This window comes from Anabrus simplex, chromosome 2 (genome assembly GCF_040414725.1).
Source record: "Anabrus simplex isolate iqAnaSimp1 chromosome 2, ASM4041472v1, whole genome shotgun sequence".
Classification (NCBI taxonomy): domain Eukaryota; kingdom Metazoa; phylum Arthropoda; class Insecta; order Orthoptera; family Tettigoniidae; genus Anabrus; species Anabrus simplex.
The window spans coordinates 684116448-684143158 of record NC_090266.1 but is presented as its reverse complement, the minus strand read 5'-3'; the positions used below and the strand labels follow the sequence as shown (position 1 = coordinate 684143158).

Genomic DNA, 26711 nt, shown 5'->3' with positions numbered 1-26711 from the left:
TGCCGGGAGATGGACTCCGGCACGCCGTACACGGGTAGACATCACGGGAGTAGAGAGGGCCCGTACCCCACCTCAGTGGAGGTACGGCGACAAACGGCTGCGGGGACACTGAAACAGTAAGATCTCGGCGACAGAAAAGAGTGTTGTTGGTGACTTGTGATTTAGGGTACGATCTTTGTTGGTGATGCTGAGGGCAGGGCGGCGTGGAAGATTTTACATGCCACGGTGTGGATCTGCAGGAGGCGGGGGCTTGGTAATGGCCACTCAGGAACTGACAGCAGGAAGACCAGAGGGAAAGATCTTAGATCTAATAAATGTTTCTATAGCAATTAAAATAAATTGGGACCGAAGGCCTCTTAGAAAAAATATAACCTTCACACTATTGCAAAACATAGATGGCTAAGTTAACACTGACATTACACAGGTATCACCTGAGACAGGTGAACCCTAAAGATCCTCTCGGTGGCTGGATTGCTCACTAATAATGTAACAGGAGTCAGGAAATCTAAAATGATGCACGGCCCATGAAATCTGGGGGCAAGCTTGCCCGCGGGAAAAAACTTTTTAACCATTACTTGATCTCCTACTTTTAGATTGGTGGGCCTCCGTCCACGATCATATCTTTCCCTAACCTTATCGTGAGAAAATTTAAGATTGGCCTTAGCCTTCTTCCAGAGATCTCTAATAGTATCAGGATCTATTGTCTCGGGTAGAATATCACTAAGAGGCCAAAGGTTAGAGAGTGGCGTGTTGAGTACAAATTTAAACATCAAGGAAGCTGGAGTGAACTTATGAGATTCATGTACCGCCGAATTCAAAGCGAAGGCCAACCAATGCAGGGATGTATCCCACCTGGAGTGATCATCATGATGATAGGCAATAAGAGCCGATCTCAGATTACGATTGACCCGCTCAGCCAGAGATGTTTGGGGATAATACGCCGAAGTAGTTACGTGAGAGATGGACAGATCAAAACAGAATTTACGGAAAAGATTGGAGGTAAAGGCTTTAGCATTATCCGAAACCAAATATTGGCACGGACTAAAAGAGGCAAAGATGGTATTTAAACAAGAAATGGTGGACTGAACGGTAGCCAGCTTAGTCAGAAATAACCAGGAAAATCTTGTGGAACCATCTACATACACGAGAATAAATTTGTTGGCATTCCGCTTTGATTGGGGGAAGGGGCCTACGTAGTCGATGTAGAGGCGTTCTATGGGGCGCGACGCTTGATGAGAAGACAATAGACCTAGCTTAGTGGACAAGGTGGCCTTACTAAGCAAACAAGGTTTACAAGCTTTTACCAGTTCACGAATTTCACCGTCCGTACCTTTCCAAATGAACATTTCTCGGATCTTTTCTCGGGTTTTGAAGATGCCTAAATGCCCCCTAATGGGGTCTCATGATAGTACTTGAAGATCATGGGTACAAGAACAGCTGGAACCACACTTTCATCTTCTTATCATGCCCCGACGGGCAACATAAAACACCATTCCTCAATACATAAAGGACAACATGTTCCCCAGAAGAAAGTGTTTCCATAATAGGAGCCAGCACTGAATCTTCCCGTTGATATTTTTCAATATCTCTAAACAACATGGGGGCATAAGTTATAATGGAATTTACCCCAGGAGGTATGGACTCGGGAAGAGAACTATCTTCCAACTCGGAGGTCTCCACATCGTGAGCAAACATGCGGCTTAGTCAGTCCGCCACAACATTTCCAGACCCTCTTATATGCCTAACATCAAACTGGAAGGCAGAAGTTCTGATGGCCCAGAGGGATATGCGACCAATACGACGCGGCCTAGCTAAGACCCAGCTTAAGGCTTGGTTATCAGTTTCCAAGTCGAACTTGACGTGTTCCAGATAGAGGCGGAACTTCTCTAATGCAAATAAGACTGCCAAACCCTCAAGTTCATAGATGGAATATTTGGCTTCTTGAGCCGATAGTGTCCTCGATGCATAGGTGATGGGTCACCTCCCGAGTTCAGTCTCTTGAACAAGGAATACAGCCACCGCCGACGACGACGCGTCGGTTTGGACGATGAATTTCTTCGATAAATCAGACATAGCAAGGGCAGGGGCATTACAAAGAGCTAGTTTCAGGTCTTCGAAAGCGGCTTGTAGAGAGGCCCCCACTCGAACTTGACGCCTTTCCTACGAAGTAAGTTCAAGGGCGCCGCTCTGTTAGCAAAGTTAGGGATACATTTCCTGAAGAAATTCACCATGCCTATGAATCTGGCAATACCTTTGATGTCCTTAGGAGGTTTGAAATCACGGATGGCCTGTGTTCTGGAATGATCAATGGAAACACCATCGGGCGACACAATATGCCCTAGAAATGACATGGAAGGCTTAGCGAAAGCAACCTTAGACAACTTCACGGTTAACCCTGCCTTACGAAGGCGATTAAGGACCCCTTTCAGATGATCTAGATGTTCTTCAAAGGTCTCAGAAAATACATCATCAAGATAATTGTATAAGTACTCGAATTTGATGTCGGAGAAGACGCTATCTAGCAGTCTCGTAAGCACAGCTGCTCCCGTGGGGAGCCCGAAAGGCACGCGGTTGTACTCATACAACTTCCAATCCGTGGCAAAAGCTGTCAGGTGTTTGGATTCTTTGGCTAGAGGGATCTGGGTATACACCTGATTAAGGTCGAAGATAGTAAAGAACTTAGCTTTTCGAAACCATGAAAAACAAGAGTGAAGGTCGGGAAGGGGCACAGATTGTAACACCACCTTCCGATTTAAAGCCCTACAGTCAATCACAGGCCTAAAGCCCCCTTGGGGTTTCGGAACCAAGAGAATAGGCGAAGAATATGCCGACTTAGAGGGCCGAATTATACCATCTTTCAGCATTTGATCAATGATCTCTTTAAGAGCCTTCATTTTAGGAGGAGAAAGCCTATAAGGAGGAAACGTAACTGGAATCGAATCAGTAACCTCAATCTTGTATTCAATAAGGTCAGTAACACCAAGAGTATCGGAGAAAACATCTGGAAACGACTGACACAACTTACGAATACTCTTAGCCTGCTCTCAGGTAGATGTCTAAGGTCTAACAACATCTTATCCTGGGTAGGCGAAACAGATGAACATGACACAGAATTACATTTTAACAAGGTAATTTTACAATTATTGGCAAACTTGAAGGTGCACGACTTGCTCTGAATGTCGAGCACTAGACCAGTAAAAGACATGAAATCCGCTCCCAATATTACTGGGCAAGACAGGTGCTTAGCCACAAACAGTTTGACTTTCCAAGTAAATTTAGAAACACGAATTTTGGCATAAAGGAAACCAAAAATTTGTAATGGAGAAGATTTAACCGAAATGCATTGAACCGAAGACGAACAATAATCAGAAAATTTACAGACAGACTTTAATTTAGAGTACCATTCAGCCGAAATAATGGAACACACACTCCCAGAGTATAATAGAGCAGTAAACGGTTCATCATTCAACTCAATTTTCAGAAATGGTACAAGTGCGGGGGTCTCCGCCGCAATCCTAAGGCATTCTTTAGGGCATTCCACTGCCGGTTTAGAAGAACTTCTATCCTGTTCCAAGCTTCCGGAGGCTTTAACCGGGGCTGAGTCTTGGAAAGATGAATTTGCCGACTCAGCCGATCCCACTAGTCACATTTGATTATTGGCGTTGGTGGAAGTTGCACCAGAAGTTGAGCAGGCGGGGGTGTTATTAGTATTAGGGCAATTTTTGGCTATATGGAAAAACGAGCCGCATTTAAAACAGCCTCGGGATGGCCCTGCTCCGATCTTTGTCCCACTGGATTTAATGAAAGGACACTTATTCCGGAGATGATCTACGGACCCACAAGCAAAACATTTGCGGGTTATAGAAGTTCGGCTAGGGGGAGGCCGAAAAGTACTCGAAGACGGAGGGTGCTCCCTAACGACAAGTAATGTGTCGGCATACCTAACTCCTTCGGCTGAGACAGCCATAGCCTCTAACTCAGCAAACGTTTGCGGGCGGGACGCAAAACACAAGTATGACCTGTAGGGTGGGGAAATTCCTTCCACAATGGCCTGCACAATTTGATCTTCAGGGAAATGAAGGGCAAATACCCTAGTGTAGAACTCAATGTCTTGGATGAAGTCGGCAAGATTTTAATCCAGTCGCTGTACTCGGTAATAATACTTTTGAATTAGAGATGACCTAGCTCGAGCCGGAATGAAATTAGCTAGCAGATGGGCGTGGAAGTCTTCTATAGAGGATTGTTCAGCTATGGTTCTGACTATTTTGTCTGAGAGGACACCAATGGAGTAAGGGTAAATAATCTGAAGAATTTGAGAAGGGGAAAGCGAAAACACAAGAGCGTGATCCTGAAACTCAACTAAAAATCGTAAAAATGAAATGGCATCGCTAGTAGAATTGACCGAAAATTTAGAAATTCCCCTAAGTAACATAGCCAAAGGATGAGGCAAACTACTAAAGCCCGGTGACATATAGGTAATGGCCTAGGGGGTGAAGAGGCTTCAGAGACAGCGTTATTCAAAAAGAAAGGTGGAATTGAGGTACGACGATCAGACTCATTTCCTAATGGGGCAGACATCTGTTGACTAGCCACAGATTTACTACGTTCTTCGCCCTTGGAAGAATCCTCCTCATTATTTATGTTTACCGCAGGGGGCTGGTCGGTTTTGGGAGCCGCTGCCCCAGTTATCAATTGACTAACCTTACTAGACATTTTAGAAAGGTGTACAACAAGAGCACTAACCTTCTTCCCTTGAACGTCGTTTAACTTAAGAGACAATAGATCACTCACCCTATTATAAAAATGGTACAATCTAGCCTGTACTCTTTTAAGTTGATTTGGAGATGGATCACTTACTTCAAAAAACTAACTACAGATGCTAGCTCAGTAGTGTTATCCGTGATAGTGGAGAGAGCCTCATCAATATCTTTCTCTCCCAAAGTTGGGATACTAATTGGCAATCCAAGGGATTCTTTAAGCTTGGTGGTATCGGCCCCAACCGTGCCTCCAGATTGAACATTTCTTATAGCTAATTCATAAATTAATTCCTCCATGCGCAAATAGTCGGGATGGTGGAATTCGCGATGGGCCGGACATGATGACAGAAACGTTACAAATTTAGAAAATGGGAGAGAAAATTCCAGCAACAGAGAAAATTGTTAGAGTACAAGTTAATTCGAATGTTTAGCCGACAAAAGGGGCTTAATTGAGACCCATTCAAACACGCTCTGCTACCACTTGTTACCGTGGTTTGGTGGATCAGCAGAGGTGAAAGAAGGTGCCGGGGTGAATGGGTCTAACTACTTCGTCAAAAAATAATTTAAACTGAAATGGAAGGTTATATTTTCAAAAAAGCAACAATTTCTCACTTAGTGAGATAACAATAACATAGTAATTTAAAAACAAGAAAGAAATCCAAGATTTCGAATCTTTAACACACTTCGGCAACAAGCCCTTAGTTTTACAATTTTTGAGCTTCCAGATCGAACATTACAGAGGAGCGTTATTTTACAAAGGGCAGGAATCCCCAAATACCTGGAGCGCTTGCTCCATTAATTGCTATGTAAAGCCTCCTAGAGGCACTTCTACAATACCTGAAAAGAGCATACACGCTCTCAGTTTTTCAAGCCATCAAGGCACAACTTACAACAATGACACGGGGGTATCTTGTACCCAATCTACTGGGCCTTAGCAAAAAAAGAACAGGTTAAGTAAATGGCCCGAAATACAAAAATGAATGGAGGCGTGTACTTGCACTCCTAAATACCCATTTTAAAACCTAAAAGGCACTAGGCCGATGAAACGGGGGCTATTCCCAAACTATGGAGGTGATCCGTATAAGAATAATTTAAGACATTACAGAAAGCAAGAAAACGCAGTCACCTCAAACCAATATGAAGGGGAGCTCGAGAGGGTAAATCACTCTCTATCCCCGAATTACAGTTGCAGATTTTACGAAGTCTTTACATAAGCCGGCAGAAAATTACATATTTAGGAAATTAGGTTACATTGTAAAGGTTTCGGACCTTTCCCGCGGGTTAAACTGCTGAGCTAGCAAGAAATAAAGATGTTAAACGGCCATTACCTTACTGAAGACCTGCTGCCTGATGAAAGAGGCGCTTGCCGCCTCCTGCTTTACGTCCACACACTTAGTTAGATGTTGACCGAGTGGTCGAGAGACGAGTAAATCCGCAGTTTATAAACCCTCGGGGAAGGTTCGAGACCTTTCATAAATAATCAAGACGCATCCCCAGGTTTTTATTGGCTGCATTAAACAGTTACACACAAAATCGAAGAAGAAATACAGGATTGGTTGAAAATTAATTACAGAAATTATTGATTGGCTAACTTCAAAACTGGCGGAAGGAAAAGCTAAATATTGCCAACCCACAAAAGAATGAACAAAATTTAGTAAAGAAAAAACTTATGAGTACAAAATTTCTTCAAAAAAGTTCCTTCACTTCGCTCCAGGGTGCATGATCATAGTTTTTCGGCAGAGACATCTATGAGTGAATGTCCAAACTTCTTGATAAATAGTAAACAAAACAAGTCGAAATTCACACAGTGACATCTTCAGAGGAAAGGTGAAGTAGGTCCAGTTTCAAGTTCACCGTTTCTCCTGTATTGGAGTACTTTGAGGCGGAAGATTTAAATGTGCGGCATAGAGGTGTACCACCCGGTACAATAATAATAATTATTATTATTATTATTATTATTATTATTATTATTATTATCTAAATTCGACTAATATCACCCACCCTAATAATAATAATAATAATAATAATAATAATAATAATAATAATAATAATAACAACAATAATAGTAATGTTCTGGACCTTCGTCCAAATGTGCGGACCGCGCTAGATACGGGTCCTGGCCGGGTAGTGACTACCAATGCAGTCCGGCCGCGGGTTCAGTACCGCCAAGGCACCCAAGACGGTTCTCCACAAGGATTTGAACCATATTAAAAATGCTTATAGGAAAAGAGGGCAAAGATTTAGAGACCCAACTGACCGAGTGGAATGCCTGGAATTAGCCCGGGAAAAACGAAATCGATTGCTGAAAAGAAAGATTGAAAAATGGGTGGAACTATGCCGTAATCTCTCAGAAAACGAATCAGATCACGAAGTATAAGTCCAGATACATCACATTCAGGGACATTAAACATATAAACTTAGACCATCTGAGAGTTGACGCCTTGAATAGTCCTTGGGATGACGTAAAAAATATAAACGGTATCGATAAGAAAGTTGAAACTTTAAGTTCACTTATACTTGGTCTCCTTGATAAACATGCACCTAAGCGTGCGGCCAAAGTCTCCCGACCTCCTTCTCCATGGCTGACCGATGACATTAAACAAATGATGTCTCACCGTGACGCGTTACACCGGCTCTACAGACGCACACACTCTTCCAGAGCGCTTGAACAGTATCGGACACTTCGGAATAGAATTAAAGTAATAATTCTAAATAAGAAATTTTCTTTTTACAATCACCTGGCTGGAAATTTAAATGTGTCAAACACTTGGAAACAACTTCGTTCCATTGGAATTGGGAAAGCTTTGCCCCAGCCATGTAATTCAGACATCTCTCTGGAGAGATTGAATGCTCATTTTTCTGAAGTAAAAATTAAACCGGAAACACACACAATATCACAGACTATAAAATCTCTTCTGAACCAGCCACCACCAAATAGGCCATTCTTTGAATTTCGCGAAGTCACAGAGATTGACGTGAAACGCGAGGTATTATCAATTACATCATCTGCTGTAGGACCTGATGAAGTACCCATACTCATAATACAACACATCATTGACATTATTCTTCCTGCCATTACTCATATATACAACACGTGCCTCACAAGTGGCCTCTTTCCAAAAATGTGGAAAAATGCCATTATAAATCCTGTTCCCAAAACTTCCTCACCTGTACTTATAACAGATTATCGACCTGTTTGCATACTTTCATCTCCCTCCAAGCCTCTTGAACGCATAGTGCACGTGCAATTAACCGACTATTTAAATAAATACAAACTACTTGACCCTTTACAATCGGGTTTCAAAAAGGGACACAGTACGGCCACTGCCCTGCTGAAAGTTACAGACGACATGAGACGCGCTATGGACGAAAGGCAGGTGACGTTACTAACACTTCTTGATTTTAGCAGCGCTTTTGACACAGTAAATGTAGACGTACTAGTTGCTAAATTGAAATCGCTTCACCTTTGACAGACAGCTCTAGAATTCTTTCTCTCATATCTTACGGAACGAAAACAACGCGTAATTATTCAGAATAGGTCATCCGAATGGGTAATGAAATTTTCAGGAGTACCACAAGGCTCTGTACTTGGACCACTTCTCTTTGTTATCTATATTAACGATATATCAACACGGCTAAGACACTGTAAATACCACTTGTATGCTGACGATCTGCAGATCTATTACCATTCCAAAATTTCAGACATCAACCAAGCAATAGGTTATATGAACTCTGACTTAAATAATATCTGTGCATACGCTCATGAAAACTGTATTTTAATTAATCCATCAAAATCTAAAGCTATTATTGTTGGGCAGACGAAACAAATCAGGGCGGCAAAAAACAAAAACATTCCTCCACTAACTTTATCTGGTAAAATTATTCCGTACGAAAACTCGGTAACAAATCTTGGTGTAATTATAAACGAGAATCTTAACTGGGGAGAGCACATTACAAATATCTGTAGAAAAGTGTACGCGTCCCTTCACCCACTAAAATATCATCAAAATATGCTGCCACTAAACATGAGAATTAGGCTTATAAATACTCTTATCCTCCCTATATTTTCCTACTGTGACGTAGTACTAATTGATGCCACGAGAGAACAACTAAACCGATTACAACGTGCTATGAACTCGTGTATTAGATTTATCTTTTCCTTACGCTATGATGTTCATGTTACCCCTTATTATCGACAACTTTCCCTTCTAAAATTTGAACAATATAGAAACCTCCACGTGGCAGTATTAATCTTTCGAGTATTAAAAGAGAATATCCCATACTACTTATCTTCACAACTCAATTTCCTATCCTCTTTCCACCAACATAACACACGCTCTGGCAGTACACTTGCTATCCCTCTCAGCAGGTCAGCAGCATTCAGCCGTTCCTTTGTTGCAAATGGAGCTAGAATATGGAATTCTCTCCCCCACAACATTAGAGCTATACAATCCTTAAATTCGTTCAAGTTGTCTTGCCGTGAGCATCTCCTCGATGTGTGCCGCCAGGCTGAATGAATCTGGTAGAGTGAATGTGTGTATGAATGTACGTTTACTGTGCTTAGGGTATTTAGTGTCAATCAACTTTTAATTTGTAACGATAGTTTATGACATGCCTAAGAATATTTATAGCGTTTATGTTATTTTGTTTCATATTTTGTTTCTAGTTTGTAATGGTAGTTTTAAGATAAGATTATGAATATTGCTCTCAGATGTACAATGTTAATGAAGTGTGGTTAAGTGTAAGAGAGGACCATGAGTCCTAACTTCGCCACTACAAATAAAGGCAAATATAATATAATAATTTTGGCGTATTCTCTCAGAAAACGAGTCACATCGCGAATATCGGCGGATTATATATAAAACGTTAAGCATTCAATTATAAATTTCATTATAATACCGTAGCAAAACACGGGTATATAGCTAGTATATATAAAAGGACATGTCCTGACTGACTGACTGACTGACTGACTGACAAACTGACTGACTGACTGACTGACTGACTGACTGACTGACTGACTGACTGACTGACTGACTGACTGACTGACTGACTCATCATCGCCGAGCCAACGCTACTGGACATAATGAAATTAAATTTTGAGGATACATTTATGTTACAATGTAGGTGCTTGCTAAGGGAGGATTTTTGGATATTTGGTCGCTAAGGAGGTTCAAGGGGGTGAACTTGTAGAATTAGTGTATCTGTATCTCAGAACTTAAAAAGTTTACAGATGTAAAAATTGGCATTTAGAATCTCCTTTAAAAATAAAAAGACACGTATCATTCTGTTTGCGGAATATCCCAATAGGAGGGGTGAAAAAGGGTGAAAAATGGGTTGAAAGCCATTAATGAGGCTACTTATATTTCAGAACCTGGAGATATTACAGACCTGAAAATTGGTATTTGGGATCTCTTTTAAAAGTAAAGAAACATGTATTTTGTCTTTTTAGGAAAATCCAAATAATCGGGGGTGAAAACGGGGGTTAATTTTTAAAATTAGTCTATCTATATATCAAAACTTTAAAAGTTTACAGATGTAAAAATTGGTATTTAGAATCTCCTTTATGAATAAAGAAACAAATATTTTTCTGTTTTCAGAAAATCCCAATAGGAGGGGTGAAAAAGGGGTTGAATGCCTTTAATAAGGATACTTATATCTCAGAAACTGAAGATACTACAGACCTGAAAATTGATAAATGGGATCTCGTTTTAAAATAAAGAGACATGTATTTCTTTTATTTTTGGAAAATAAAAATAGTGGGGGGGTGAAAGGGGAGGTTGATTTTTTAAATGAGTGTATCTATATCTCAAACTTTAAAAGTTTGCAGATGTAAAAATTGATATTTAGAATCTCCTTTAAAAATAAAGGAACATGCATGTTCTTGTTTTCTGTAAATCCCAATAGGAGGGGTGAAAAATGCTGAATAATTGGTTGAATGCCTTTAATGAGGATACATAAATCTCAGAAACTGAAGATATTACAGACCTGAAAATTTGTATATGGGATCTCCTTTAAAAATAAAGAAACACGTATGTTTTTGGAAAATCCAATTAATGGGGGTTAAACAGGAGTGGCAAATTGGGGAGAATTTTTTGAAAGTCTATATCTTCAGAATATCTCAGAAACGTAGAATGTTACAGACGTAAAAATTGGTATTTGGAATTTCCTGTAAATGTAAAGAAACATAGGTATTTTTTGTAAACTCCACTTAAGGGGAACTAAACAGGGGGTGAAATTTTAAAATGAGAATTTCTACAGTATATCTCAAAAACTTAACATGTTACCAAAGTGAAAAATGGTATGTTTATCTCTATTAAAAATAAAGGAACGTGTATTTTAATTTTCGGAAAAAACACCTTTGTGGGGGATTAAAAGTGACTGAAAATGGTGTTGAATTATTTTAATTAGGCTACTGATATCTCAAAAACTGAAGATGTTACAGACGTGAAATTTGGTATTTGGAATCTGCTTTAAAAGTAAAGAAACACGTATTCTCGGAAAATCCAATGAAGGGGGGGAGGTGAAAGAATTGAAAAATTAAATGAATTAATTGTATGAGGATACTTACATCTAATAAAAACTAAAGTTGTTACAGACGTGAAAAACGCGTTTTGTGGGGGAAATCATCTTGGGGGCAGGAGTGAAAAGGAGTTGAATGCCTTTCATGAGGACACATATCTCAAAAGCTGAAGAAGTTAGAGTCGTGATAATTGGTATTTAGAAGATCCTGTACTATTAAAGAAACAAATATTTTTGACAGAAAATTCACATATGGGGGGAGGAGAGGAGTGTGAAAAGAAGTGAAAAAAGTTCATTTTTATGGGGATACTTATATCTCAAAACTGAAGGTAACAGACGTGATCATTGGTGTCTGGAGGCTCCTTTAAACATAAAGAAACACGCCTTCTTTTGGGGGAGGGGGTAAATAAACTTAACGGCGGTGGGGTGTAAAAGGTGGTGAGACCAATTGATTTTACTGTTCATCATGTACTTATAAGGAGCCTCCGTGGCTCAGGCGGCAGCGCGCCGGCCTCTCACCGCTGTATTCCGTCGTTTAAATCCTGGTCACTCCATGTGAGATTTGTGCTGGACAAAGCGGAGGCGGGACAGGTTTTTTCTCCGGATATTCCGGGTTTCCCTGTCATTATTCATTCCAGCAACACTCTTCAATATCATTTCATTTGTCATTCATTAATCATTGCCCCAGAGGAGTGCGGCAGGCTTCGGCAGCCGGCACAATTCCTATCCTCGCCGCTAGATGGGGGATTTATTCATTCCATTCCTGACCCGGTCGACTGACTGGAAACAGGCTGTGGATTTTCAATGTACTTATTCTGATCATAAACCGATCATTTTAATCTTTCCTGGGTTCGTTTTCAACAGCCATCTTTTCCTTAAGAGAACGTTCTTAGATTACAGTAGATTCTCCTGGCATATAAATAAAAATTTAAACATATTTGAAATAAACGATAGAAATGAGATTGACCGTCAAATTGTTCACCTCTATAATACGGTCAATAATGCACGGAAGTATGTCATTCGTATCGCCAGAAATCCCGCGCACTTGCCTACGCGCGACAGTGGTGCTGGTCATATTGTCAACAATGACAATGGCAGCAGATGTAATTTACCGCCAAGTAGCGGTCTTGCATCTTGCTGTGGGGTCCAGAACATCTATAATAATAATGATGTTCTGGACCGTCGTCAAATGTGCGGACCACGCTGGAAATGGGTCCTGGACGGGTAATGACTATGAATGCAACCTTGCCGCGGGTTCAGTACCGCCAAGGCACCCAAGATGACACCACGCCGGATCTCCTCAAGGATTTGGCCTATATTAAAAATGCTTCTAGGAAAAGATGGTAAAGATTTAGGGACCCAAATGACCGGGGGAATACCTGGACCTAGCCCGGAATGTACGAAATTGATTGCTGGAAAGAAAGGTTAAAAATGGGAGGAGCGTTGCCGTAATCTCTCAGAAAACGAGTCAGATCGCGAATTTTGTCTTATTCTCTCAGAAAACTAGTCAGATCGCGAATTTCGGTGGATTATATATAAAACGTTAAGCATTCAATTATAAATTTCAGTATAATACCGTAGCGAAGCACAGGTATCTTGCTAGTATTAAATAAAGTACATTATAACATGAAGTAGGTTAATAACCTTCTCCCCCCACTCCAGTGTTGGTAAAAGGTTTCACAGTGCTCCATTTGCTCCGCCCTACTTCCCCCTCCCCTCGCCCCAATACAGTATACTAGATTTTAACATCCAAGAGGAGGGATCCACAATGCTCCACATGGCCCCTCCAATTCTTCCTCTCCCCTCTCCGCAAGCAGTGTGCTTTACCCAAAACTTTCCATTTGCATCTCCATGACCACAGTCCTGAAATAGTGTTGTGTGACAACGGACGTAGCATTGGCAGTCTGGATAAGTACAGACGTTTTTCATTATGTTAATACTTGTATATTTATTTTTTGTCATTACTGGTTCATACTATCACTACACTCTCAATCATTGACAAGTTTATGCAACAAAAACAATACTGTACATATTTAAGCATGTTTAAAGTGATTTGTTAGAATCTGAGGATATTCTTGTAGAATGAAACTTGTCATTCTTTGTAAAATAGTGTGTATTTTACAGGTATGTTTATAGTGTTATAATTTATATTGTAGTTGCAGTGTGTTTGACAGACTGAAAAGTTTTTGTTACATTTAACAAAGAGATGTATACGGTGGAAGAGGAGAAAAAACTTATCGAACAAGCAGAGAGAAATGGTACAAAGTGGCCTCACCAAAGCAGCCCTATTTCCCAAGAGACCTACCAATTAACTAGAGGGAAGAACATTTTAAAGAAGTATACTACAGGCCAAAGAAACACCCAGAAATTCCAAGCAGGGTGGAAGAAGTAGAGGAATCCCGTCCTTTCTCCAGAGAGGAAGTATGGAGGCAAATCGCAAACTCAAAGAACAACAAAGCCTGGTGCCCAGACGGTATTGTTTTCGAGCATCTAAAGGAAACAGCGCATGCTCTCGCAGACACCCGGATGGAACTCTTCAACAAATGTCTGAGGCAAGGTAACATTCCAAACAAATGGAGAGTAGCAACACTTAAGGTGCCCTATAAGGGCAAGGGAGACACAAGGGACTCGAACAGCTACAGAGGGATAGCCCTAGAGTGCACAGCCCTAAAAATACTAACAAGCCTACTTACCGAGAGATTAAGACTGATGATGGAACACACTATACCGGAACAACATTTCGGCTTCGTAAAATGGAAATCGACGATTCAGGCGGTGAAATGTATACAAGATGACATTGAAACAGCTCTAGAAAATCCAAGAGGAAAACTGTATGCCATCTTCATGGATTGCACTAAGGCGTTCGACCTTCTGAATAGGCAATTGTTAAGAAGAAGAATAGAAGAAAGCAAGAAACCAGACTCATACAGTGCATCATATTGAAAAACCAAATTGATGACAGAGTTTCAAGAACAGAGATGGTAGGTAAAACGAACGGTGTCCATTAAGGTGACCTTTTGAAACCCCTGCTCTTCATAATAGCCACTGCATCAGTACCAGAAGAAATAGCAACAGAAAATGCCAAAATATACACCTATGCAGACGACATGGTAATCGTATCCCAAGAACTTCAAAATGCTAAAGAGGCCTTCAACAAACTCGCAGCGTGGGCTGAGAAAAACGACTTGAATCTAAGATAGAAGAAAACGGTGAAAATGACATTTAGAAGGGGCGGAAGACTGGCAGCGAACGACTACATCCTGTATAAAGGAAATCCACTGTGAAACATATCAAACGTCAAATACCTAGGAATCACGCTGCAAAGCTGAGGGACACATACGACCTATGCATCAGAGAACGCGCCTCAACAGCCAGGATGACAGCAAATATTTTAAAGAATCTGGGAAATCTATCTTTGGAAAGGCGATGACCACAATCCACCTGAAGATTGCACCAATTATGACCTATGGATTAGAGGTGATATGGAAGAACCTAAAGAAGAAAAATCTAGGAGACATAGAAACAGTCAACGCTCAGTTCCTGAAAAGAGTTCTAAGTCTATCAAAGTACACACCCTCACCTATGTGCTAACACAGGTACAGTTCTTCATAGAAGAAAAATATGATATGGAGGTTCAAAATAATAATATAGTTGTTTGAGTCATCAGTCCTTAGACTGGTTTGATGCACCCCTCCATGCCACCCTATCCTGTGCTAACCTTTCCATTTCTACGTAACTACATCATCCTACATCTCTCCTAATCTGCCTGTCATATTCATACCTTGGTCTACCCCTACTGTTCTTACTGCCTACACTTGCTTCAAAAACCAACTGCACAAGTCCTGCGTGTCTTAAGATGTGTCTCATCATTCTATCTATTCTTCTGGTCAAATTTAGCCAAATCTACCTCCTCTCACCAATTCGATTCAGTATCTCCTCACTCTTGATTCGATCTATCCATCTCGCCTTCAGCATCCATCTGTAACACCACATATCAAAAGTTTCTATCCTCTTTCTTTCTAAGCTACTTACCATCCATGTTTCACTTCCATACAATACCACACTCCAGAAGAAAGTCTTCAAAAACATATTTCTAATTCCTATATCAATGTTCGAAGTGAGCAAAATTTCTTCTCCTAAGGAAGGCCTTCCTTGCTTGTGCTAGTTTGCATTTTATGTCCTCCTTACTTCTGCCATCGCTTAGTTATTTTACTACCCAAATAACAATACTCATCTACTTCCTTTAAGACTTTATTTCCTAATCTAATCTTTCCTGCATGACCTGATTTCATTCGACTGCACTCCATTACTTTCATTTTGGACTTATTTATTTTCATTTTGTACTCCTTACCCAAGACTCTGTCCATACCATCAGCAAGTTCTCCAGATCTTCTGCAGTCTCGGATAAAAATAACGATATCATCGGGAAATCTCAGGGTTTTTGTATTCCACTCCTTGGATTGTGATTCCCTTCACTAATTCGTCTTTGATTTCCTTTACTGCCTGATCTATATAAACATTGAAAAGGAGGGGGAACAAACTGCAACCTTGCCTCATTCCTTTCTGGATTGCTGCTTCTTTTTCAAAGCCCTCGATTCTTATCACTGCAGACTGATTTTTTATACAGATTGTAGAAAATTCTTCGTTCTCTGTATCTGATCCCGATCACCTTCAGAATCTCAAATAGCTTGGTCCAATCAACATTATCAAATTCCTTTTCTAGATCTACGAACGCCATTTACGTCGGCGTGTCCTTCTTTATACAATCCTCTAAGATTAGACGTAAAATCAGGATTGCTTCACGTGTTCCTACATTTCTTCTGGAGCCAAACTGACCTTATCCCAGCTCAGTTTCGACTTGTCTTTCTATTCTCCTGCAATTAATACGTGTTAAAATTTTGCAGGCATGAGATACTAAACAAATGGTGCGGTAGTTTTCATACTTGTCAGCACCGGCTTTCTTGGGAATAGGTATAACGACATTCTGCCGATAATCAGATGGCACTTCTCCTGTCTCATACATCCTACACACTAAATGGAATAACCTTGCCATGCTGGTTTCTCCCAAGGCAGTCGGTAATTCAGAGGGAATGTTATCAATTCCAGGTGCCTTGTTCCTATTTAGGTCTCTCACAGCTCTGTTAAACTCTGACCTCAAAATTGGGTATCCCATCTCATCAGCATCAACAGACCCTTCTTGTTCCAGAGCCATATCATCTACGACAGTACCTTGATACAACTATTGGATATATTCCTGCCATCTTTCTGCCTTGTCTTCTTTCCCTAGAAGTGGTTTCCCATCTGCATTTTTAATATTCGTACACATAGATTTCCTTTCTCCAAAGGTTTCCTTGATTTTCCTGTATGTAGCATCTACCTTTCCTATGATCATACAACCTTCAACATTCTTGCACTTCTCCTTCAGCCATTCTTCCTTACCTGTCCTGCTCTTTCTACCCACTTCATTCTTTAATCGCCTGTATTCTTTTCCGCCCTCTTCTTCTAGCATTCCTGTATTTTCGTTGTTCATCAGGTCTAGTATCTCCTGAGTTATCCACTGGTTCTGAGTTGATCTTTCCTCCTTTCTTCCTAGCATTTCTTCAGCAGCCCTAGAGACCTCATTCTTCACGACTGTCCATACTTCCTCTATTGTGTTTCTTTCAGCCTTTTCATTTAGTCCTTGTGCAACATGTTCCTTGAAACAGTGCCTTACACTCTATTCTTTCAACTTGTCTACAGCCCATCTTCTTGCATTCCTCCCTATCTCCAATTTCTTCAACTTCAGATGGCATTTCATGACTAACAAGTAGTGGTCAGAGTCCACGTCTGCTCCTGGGAAAGTTTTGCAACCCAACACCTGGATTCTGAATCTCTGCCTGATCATAATGAAGTCTATTTGATACCTTCCAGTGTCTACAGTCGTTGTCCACGTATACAGTCTGTGGTGCTTGAACCAAGTATTAGCAAGGACAAAATTATGATCGGTGCAGAATTCAACCAGGCGACATCCTCTTTCATTCCTTTGTCCCAATCCGAATTCTCCTACTGTATTGCCTTCTTTTCCTTGGCCTACCGCTGCATTCCAGTCTCCCATCACAATTAAATTCTCATCACCTTTTACATATTGTATTAAATCCTCTCTCTCTTCATATATTCTTTCGATTTCTTCATCATCTGCTGAGCTAGTGGGCATATAGACCTGCACTATTGTGGTGGGCATTGGTTTGGTGTCTATCTTGACAACAATAATCCTTTCACTATGCTTGTCGTAGTAGCTTATCCGCTGCCCTATTTTCTTATTCATTATTAGACCAACTCCTACACTTCCCCTGTTTGATTTTGTGTGTATAATCCTGTGATCGCCGGACCAAAAATCATGCTCTTCCTACCAATGTACTTCACTTATACCAACTACATCTAACTTTCATCTATCCATCTCCCTTTTCAGATTCTCTAACCTACCACAACGATTCAAACTTCTAACATTCCACGCTCCAACTCGCAGAATGTCAGTATCCTTCTTCCTGATGATCCCCCCCTCTCGTGAAGTCCCTACCTGGAGATCCGAATGGGGGACTATTTTACCTCCGGAATATTTTACCCGGGAGGAAGCCATCATCATTACATCATTCATACAGAGAGAGCTGCATATCCTCGGGAGTTAGTTACGGTTGTAGTTTCCCGTTGCTTTCAGCCGTGTAGCAGTATCAACACAGCTAAGCCATGTTGAGTATTATTACAAGGCCATATCAGTCAATCATCTAGACTGCCCCCTATGCAACTTCTGAAAGGCTGCTACCCCCCTTTCGATGAACCATTCATTAGTCTGGTCTCTCGATGGATATCCATCCGATATGGTTGCACCTTGCATAAGACTATTTTCATGTTTTTACCTGTATTGAACTTAATACTAATTGTTACAATTCTTGTTTCATTTTCCACATAATTCAATACATTAAAATGTTTATTGTCTCTAGAAGGACAATTTATTACAATACAACACTAACAGGGACATATTTTGCCCGTTATATTGAGCATCTTTAGCATCATTTGAACAAATATCTCAAGGTTAAGTCTTTAGATTGAACTTTCATATAAACAATTTGATCATTAAAATTATTTTACATCTATAATATATTACCACTAGTTAACAATAAATAAAAAGAATTAACCAATTTAAAATATAGCTGTGATGGACTAGATATTGAAAACAATTTACTGGTGTCCAAGTCATAGTAATGTTCTAAACATCTGTAAGATTTGGCTAAAAATCTAGCTAGTTCCCAGTTTTTACTAACACAATTTAGTGCTAAGTTATTTTGTAAGTTGAAATGTCCTATTTGAAATTAATGATGTTAGAGGATTAAACTTTTGTTACAGACACATTCATCCACAATTGTTGCAGTAAAACAATATATCAGCAACTAAGCAACATTTTTTGGTGTCCCTTTTAACCACGCTTCAATAACAAACAGATCAGTGATAAAATAGGCTGACTCAAACCTGGTAAAGAACGGGGAGGACTACTAGTACGATGATTCCAACAGACCACAAACTTTCAAAGCACAATCTTTTAATAATGTAGTGGTTTCTCAACTAAACTGAAAGTACAACGGAGTATAAATGCATTATTTGAATAATGTAAATGCACCTTGTTGGTTACATTTCTGAAATAGCGTTTTTCATGGCATTTGAAAAGTTTAAACTGAGAATCAAGGTGATTGCATGCATTAATGGGTCTTACAAGTGTCATGGCGGGAAATTGTACAAGTATAGTCACTGTACTGTTGCAATGTCAATCAATCAATCAATCAATTAATCAATCAATCAATAAATCAATACTAATCTGCATTTAAGGCATTCGCCCAGGTGGCAGATTCTCTGTCTGTTGTTTTCCTAGCCTTTTCTTAAATGATTGCAAAGAAATTGGAAATTTATTGAACATCTTCCTGGGTAAGTTATTCCAATCCCTAACTCCCCTTCCTATAAACAAATGTTTGCCCCAATTTGTCCTCTTGAATTCCAAATTCATACTGTGATCTTTCCTACTTTTAAAGACACCACTCAAAATTTATTCGTCTACTGATGTCCTCCCACGCCATCTCTCCACTGACAGCTCAGAACATACCACTTAGTCGAGCAGCTCGTCTCTTTTCTCACAAGTGTTCCCAACCCAAACCTTGCAACATTTTTGTAACGCTACTCTTTTGTCGGAAATCGCCTAGAACAAATCAAGCTCTTTTTCTTTGAATTTTTTCCAGTTCTTGAATCAACTAGTCCTGGTGAGGCTCCCATGCACTGGAACAATAATGTGGACGGAAGCCAGAGACATTCTCCCCTCATCACAGGAAAGTTCGATAAACCGCGATGTTTTAAGGGCACTGGGTGTTTTCCGTGCAAGAACAAGGCATCTAAAATGCATACAGTACAGTAATGAAATGAATAAAGCACCTGCACAGGGGAGCCAGTATAGATTTCTCCTCATCTTTGAATCATGTTTTCTTTCTTTTGGTGGGGCCGATGAGCTTCGATGTTAGGCCCCTTAAAACAACAAGCATCAGCATCAGCATCATCTTTCTTTTGATTTCATTGCGTGAGGTTATGTTTGCCGGTGAGTTATCCAAGTGCATTTTTGATTACTGTAAATGCACCTTGTTGGATACATTTTGGAAGTAATTTTTTCCATGGCATTTCAGAGGTTTAAACTGTGAATCAAGGTTAATTGCAGGCAGTAATGGGTCTTAGATTATATTGTGACGCCGCAAGGGTTGGCATTTCTTAATTACGTGTTGGCGGTTAATTCGAAATCACGTAATTCGAAGTCCGATTTTTGCATCCCAATGACTTCGAATTAACGAGGTTTTACTGTATACAAATGGCATAAATATGGCATTCATAGTACACTGTGCTTAGAAAGACTATTGAATGGGGCCACAAACGGAATTGCTTTGAAGAGTATCACAACGTAGAGACTAGAGAAGCAACTTAGTGCGTACATGTTCAAAATTTGAGGTCGATATCTTGAATACATTACAGTGGTTTGAGCGCAGCAGTGTAATTTCTTTCTTGGAGGCTTGAATTATCCGGTCTGCATGGGGTAGCAGCCTCTGTTCAGCACCCGTTGTCAATGTGTTTTAGTACCAAAATATAAAACGAAATATATCACTTTCAGGGACATTAAACACCAAAATATGTGCGACGTTAGACTGGATACTTCTACTTCTCCTTGGGAGGACATAATTAACATAGATGACATTGATACGAAACTACAAAAGTTCAATTCCCTCCTACTTGGTCCTCGACAAGCATGCTCCGAAACATAAAGTTAAAGTATCTAGACCTCTCTCTCCATGGCTTCTTGATGACGTTAAACGTGTGATGTCCCATCGAGATTCAGATGATGTTATTCTGTACAGAGTAATAAATAAGTTACAAGATTGTGAGCAACTGAGAAATGACCTCGATAATGTTGTGAGATGGACAGCAGGCAATGTTATGATGACAAACGGGTTTAAAATTCAGGTTGTGAGTTTCACAAACAAACAAACAAACAAACAGGAAAAGTCCTCTCAGGTTAATTACTGCGTTGATGAGTTTAAAGATCCTTTTTGGGATCATTGTAAGTACCTAGGTGTTAATATAAGGAAAGATCCTCATTGGGGAAATCACGTAAATATGATTGTAAATAAAGGGTATAGATTACTGCACATGGTTTTGAGGGTATTTAGGGGTTGTAGTAAAGATGTAAAGGAGAGGGCATATAACTAGAGTATGGTTCCAGTGTATGGGACCCCCACCAGGATTACTTGATTCAAGAACTGGAAAAAAAATCAAAGAAAAGCAGCTCGATTTGTTCTGAGTGATTTTCGACAAACGAGTAGCGTTTAAAAATGTTGCAAATTTGGGTTGGAAAGACTTAAGAGAAAAGAGACGAGCTGCTTGACTAATTGGTATGTTCCGAGCTGTCAGTGGAGAGATGGCGTGGAATGACATTAGTAGACGAATAAGTTTGAGTGGTGTCTTTAAATGAAGGAAAGATCACAATATGAAGGTAAAACTGGAATTCAAAAGGACGAATTGCGGCAAATATTCATTTATAGGAAGGGGTGTTAGGGATTGGAATAACTTACCTAGGGAGATGTTCAATAAATTTCCAAATTCTTTGCAATCATTTAATAAAAGGCTATGAAAACAACAGATAGGGAATCTGTCACCTGGGTGACTGCCCTAAATACAGAGCAGTAGTGATTGATTGATTGATTGATTGATTGATTGATTGATTGATTGATTGATTGATTGATTGATTGATTGATTGATTGATTGATTGATTGATTGATTGATTGATTGATTGATTGATTGATTGATTGATTGATTGATTGATTGATTGATTGATTGATTGATTGATTGATTGATTGATTGATTGATTGATTGATTGATTGATTGATTGATTGATTGATTGATTGATTGATTGATTGATTGATTGATTGATTGATTGATTGATTGATTGATTGATTGATTGATTGATTGATTGATTGATTGATTGATTGATTGATTGATTGATTGATTGATTGATTGATTGATTGATTGATTGATTGATTGATTGATTGATTGATTGATTGATTGATTGATTGATTGATTGATTGATTGATTGATTGATTGATTGATTGATTGATTGATTGATTGATTGATTGATTGATTGATTGATTGATTGCATCGGCTATATAGACCAACCAGTTCTCGTCATGTACTTGAACAGTATCGGTCTCTGCGCACCAAAAAAGTAGTAAACCGAAATAAGAAATTCTTTCACTACCAACAACTAGCAAATAATTTGAATGCATGAAGCACATGGTGAGAGCTTCGCTCCATGGGAATAGGAAAGCTTGAACCTAACCATTGTGACCCAGATATACCACATGACGACTGAAATAAACACTTGTTTGACGTTAAAATAAATCACCAACTACAGATTATAACTCGTAAAATTAACAAATTACTGATTCAACTGCCACCAAATAGATCAATGTTCAAATTCCATAGTGTTAATGAAACTGAGGTGAAGCGTGAAGTGCTTCCGGTTAAGTTACATGTCACTGTAGTTGATGTTCATATCATCATCATTAAACGTATTCTAGATATTATTTGCTCAGTAATTTCTCATATATATAATTTTTTCCTCGGTTCTGAAACATATCCAAGAATATGAAATGATGCCATCATAAATCTGGTATCAAAAAGCTCTCCAGCTGTGTCCCTATCATCCATGCGATTAGGAGTGCGCGGCTGTAAGCTTGCACCCGGGAGATAGTGGGCTCGAATCCCACTGCTGGCAGCCCTGAAGATGGTTTTCCGTGGTTTCCCATTTTCACACCAGGCAAATGCTGGGGCTGTACCTTAAGGCCACGGCCGCTTCCTTCCAACTCCTAGGCCTTTCCAATCCCATCGTCGCCATAAGACCTATGTGTTGGTGCGACGTAAAGCAAGTAGCAGAAAACAAATTTCCCTATCAGACTATCAACTGGTGTGTATACATTCATCTCTCTCCAAACCCTTCAAAGAAATAATCCATCGGCAACTAACAGAGTATCTTAAAAATATTCCTTGTTTGACTCTTTACAGACAGGCTTCAGAAAGGGGGACAGCATGACCACTGCTCTGTTCAAGGTTACAGATGTAATTAGATAAACAATGAGTGAACAGAAGATCACCTTACTTACTCTTCTTGATTTTAGTAGTGCATATGACACAGTAAATATAGACAAGTTGCTGGCCAAATTAAAATACCTTCATCTAAATCAGACTGCTTTACAAATCTTTAGCTCTTAACTCACAAACCGCAGACAACGAATGTTATAAAGTATACGACTTCTCAATGGGCAATGAAACACACAGGAGTGCCCCAAGGTTCTGTACTTGGACCAATACTTTTTTGTACATAAACGACATAGCATCTCGATTAAAATATTGCAATTATCATATATATGCTGATGATCTCCAAATGTATATAATCACACAAAACTGGGAGATATTTTTACAGCAATTGACAGAATAAACGCTGACTTACAAAATATATCATCATATGCTTGTGAAAACTCGTAATAATAAATCCCTCCAAGACAGCCATTATAGTTGGACAATCTAAATTAATAAACATCACAAAGACTTTAGACATCCCTTCACTCACTCTACCTCATACCAAAATTCTGTATGAAAGTTTGGTTAATAATTTAGGTGATGTTATAAATGAAAACCTAAATTAGAATGACCATATCACTCGTATCTCTAACAGAATATATGTCTCACTCCATCCACTGCAATACCACCAAAATATTTTATTGTTAAATATGAAAGTCAGGCTTATAAAACCATTAGTTCTCCCTATATTCTATCACTGTATTGCTATATTCATAAATGCAACAAAAAAACAAATTAGAAAGATACAAAGGACCATGAAGTCATGCATCAGATTTATATTTTCCTTATGCTATGACACACGTCACACCTTATTACAAGCAACTTTCCCGTCTGAAATTTGAAGAACAAAGAAATCTTCATGTAGCTCTGTTGGTGTTCAGATCACTAATTGAGAGAACTCCCCAGGACCTGTCACCAAACTTTACGTATCTTGCCTCTTTTCACCAGCATAATACATACTCTGTTACTACAATTGCCATTCCCTTTAGCAGGTCAGCTGCCTATAATTGCTCATTTATTGTGACAGGAACTAGAGTATGGAACTCTGTTCCAAATAACATCCATGTCTTCCTACAGAAAGTACCTCGTAGATGCATAAACCTAGGCATTTCCCACTCGAGCACCTAGTGCTGGGACGCACCTCGCTGCACTCAGCAGCACCGTTCTCCTCCTTCCCCACCTACCCCACACAGTGGTTGGTACATGTGTGTGTAACAGACAGTATATTCATTCTCATTCACTCTGTGTGTGTGTCATTTTCAGTAGAATATATTCGATAGAACAGACAGCGGAGCAGCTGGTTTCTACTTTGTTAAAAATGTTGTTAAAACCTTCATGGGTGGATTCATATTGTGTTGTCAACACCAAAGGGAAAGCTCAATGTTTAACTTGCCATGTTATTTTAAGCATAAATTCTTCAACCGTTCGACGACACTACCACAATAAACATGCTTCAACCTACGATGACATTGTTGGCACAGCAAGAACCAAACAACTTGCTAAGTTAAAATCAGAATTGCCAAGTTCTTCAGAGGTAAGTAATAAATAACTTACTCACTAGGAATTGTTTTACATGTAATTTAGGTGATTTGCTTTTGTTTTTGGGTATGTATTATTAACAACTGTGTAGAATTAGATTTAGATGTGGTGCTAAGAAAACACAAAGATAATTATTTTCTCCCTGTCCCACAGATACTTGAACCCAAGACTTCAGAAGGTGCAGGTCAAGCAAGTTATATTGTTGCTCTGAAAACTGCAAAAAGTGGGCGACCCATTACTGACGGTGAATTTGTAAAAAAAATGTTCAATAGAGTGCTCGGAAGTATTGTGTCCACATGCGATAAGCTTGTCAAAACAAACCATCTCTCATCATGTACAGAAACTTGGTGCCGACCTGAAAGAGCAATTGCAGAACAAATGCGGCACTTTCAAGAAGTACTTGATTCCTCTCGAGACTGCTGACAAAAGTGACATGGCACAGCTATCTATTTTCGACAGGGGAGTCGAAAAAGATTTCTCTATAAGTGAGGAACTACTGGACATCATTCCCCTCAAAGAAACTACCACCGGCGCAGATATATTTGCAGCTGTTGAAGACGCAATGAATGATATGGGCTTATCACTTGAAAATCCGCGTAGTGTCGCTACTTACGGAGCACCAGCGATGTCGTCAGATGGGCAAGGTTTTGCAGGCCGCATCAAAAGGAATGTGCGCGATGCTGGGTTACCTCCAATGTTATTGGTACATTGTGTTTTACATCAAGAAAAATTATGTGCAAAAAATTTTCACAACTTTAAATCTGTTATGGATACTGTGTCAAAATTTGTAAATTTCTGCAGAAAGAAAGGTTTGAACCATCGGCAGTTCAAAGAAATTTTAAAAGATCTCAAGGCAGAATGTAGCGGCATTCCCTATTATTGTATTGTGCGCTGGTTAAGTTGCGCGAAATTGCTAGCAAACTTCTTTGAAATAATTGAAGAAGTTGCTCTGTTCATGGAAATAAAAGGTTCTCCACAACCAACTTTGCGGAATAAATAATGGGTAGGTGACCTCGCTTTCTTGGCGGACATAACGTCTTATTTGAATTATTTAAGTATGTCATCGCAAGGGATAAATAAACTGATTAGCACCATGTGTGATAGAATTAAGGCTTTCAAAATGCAGAGTTTGTTATTGAAAAGTCAGCTTGAAGCTAAAAATTTTGACAATTTTCCTTCATTAAAATCATTACATTTGTCTACTTACGAAAATACTGGAGACTATCAGACGTCATTACAGACTTTGCATGATGAATTCAATGCCCGCTTCAAAGAAATGAATGATATGGCACCTCAAATTGAAATATTTATGACCCCGTTTACAGCATGTCCTGAAAAATCACCATCATATTTCCAAACAGAGCTGATAAAACTACAGTGCGACGCAATCCTAAAGGACAGGTACTGCCAGTACTACCACTACTGTAGTGATTTAACTTCCTTTTACAAAGGTGTTCATCCACAAAAATTTCACAGACTTCATGCACTTGCCTTAAAATTTACGTCAATGATCGGTACAACTTATACGTGCGAACAGATGTTTTCAATTCAGAATTTAAATAAATGTAGAACTAGGACTTCTCTGTCTGATGCTGTCTTAGAGAGAGAGAGAGAGAGAGAGAGAGAGTGTGTTTTTACAGTTAATTTTCATTAATTAATTTAAACTTAATTTTCATTAAATTTAATTTAGTAGTTTGACGAATGATATGCACATATTGGTATAATTATTATGTTGCACTTATTTTGATTTTATATTACAAATTAGTTTCTTTTAAAATATTTCATATTCTCCACAATTTTTCTACACAATGATGTGGTTAAGTGTAAGAGAGGACATTGAGTCCTAACTTCATCACTATTAAAGACAAATAAATAAACAAATTAAATAAATAAATAAATAAATACAAGAATGCAAAAATTGAAGAGGGCAGAAAAGAATACAGGCGATTAAAGAATGAAGTGGATAGGAAATCCAGGACAGTTAAGGAAGAATGGCTGAAGGAGAAGTGCAAGGATGATGAAAGTTGTATGTTCTTCGGAGAGGTAGATGCTGCACACAGGAAAATCAGGGAAACCTTCAGAGAAATTAAAACTACGTGTATGAATATTAAGAGTTCAGATGGGAAACCACTTCCAGGGAAAGAGGACAAGGCAGAAATATGGCAAGAACATACGCAAATATTGTATCAAGTTAAAGACGTA

The 26711-nt window shown here is 39.3% G+C and overlaps 1 protein-coding gene and 1 pseudogene across 2 annotated transcripts in view; one reads left to right on the top strand and one right to left on the bottom strand.

The window, feature by feature from the left end:
• Positions 1-26711, top strand: part of LOC136863034 (inhibin beta chain) — a 680816-nt gene that overhangs the window by 589382 nt on the left and 64723 nt on the right. The gene's annotated exons all lie outside the window — the stretch shown is intronic.
• On the bottom strand, positions 16993-17712 carry LOC137498381 (craniofacial development protein 2-like; annotated as a pseudogene).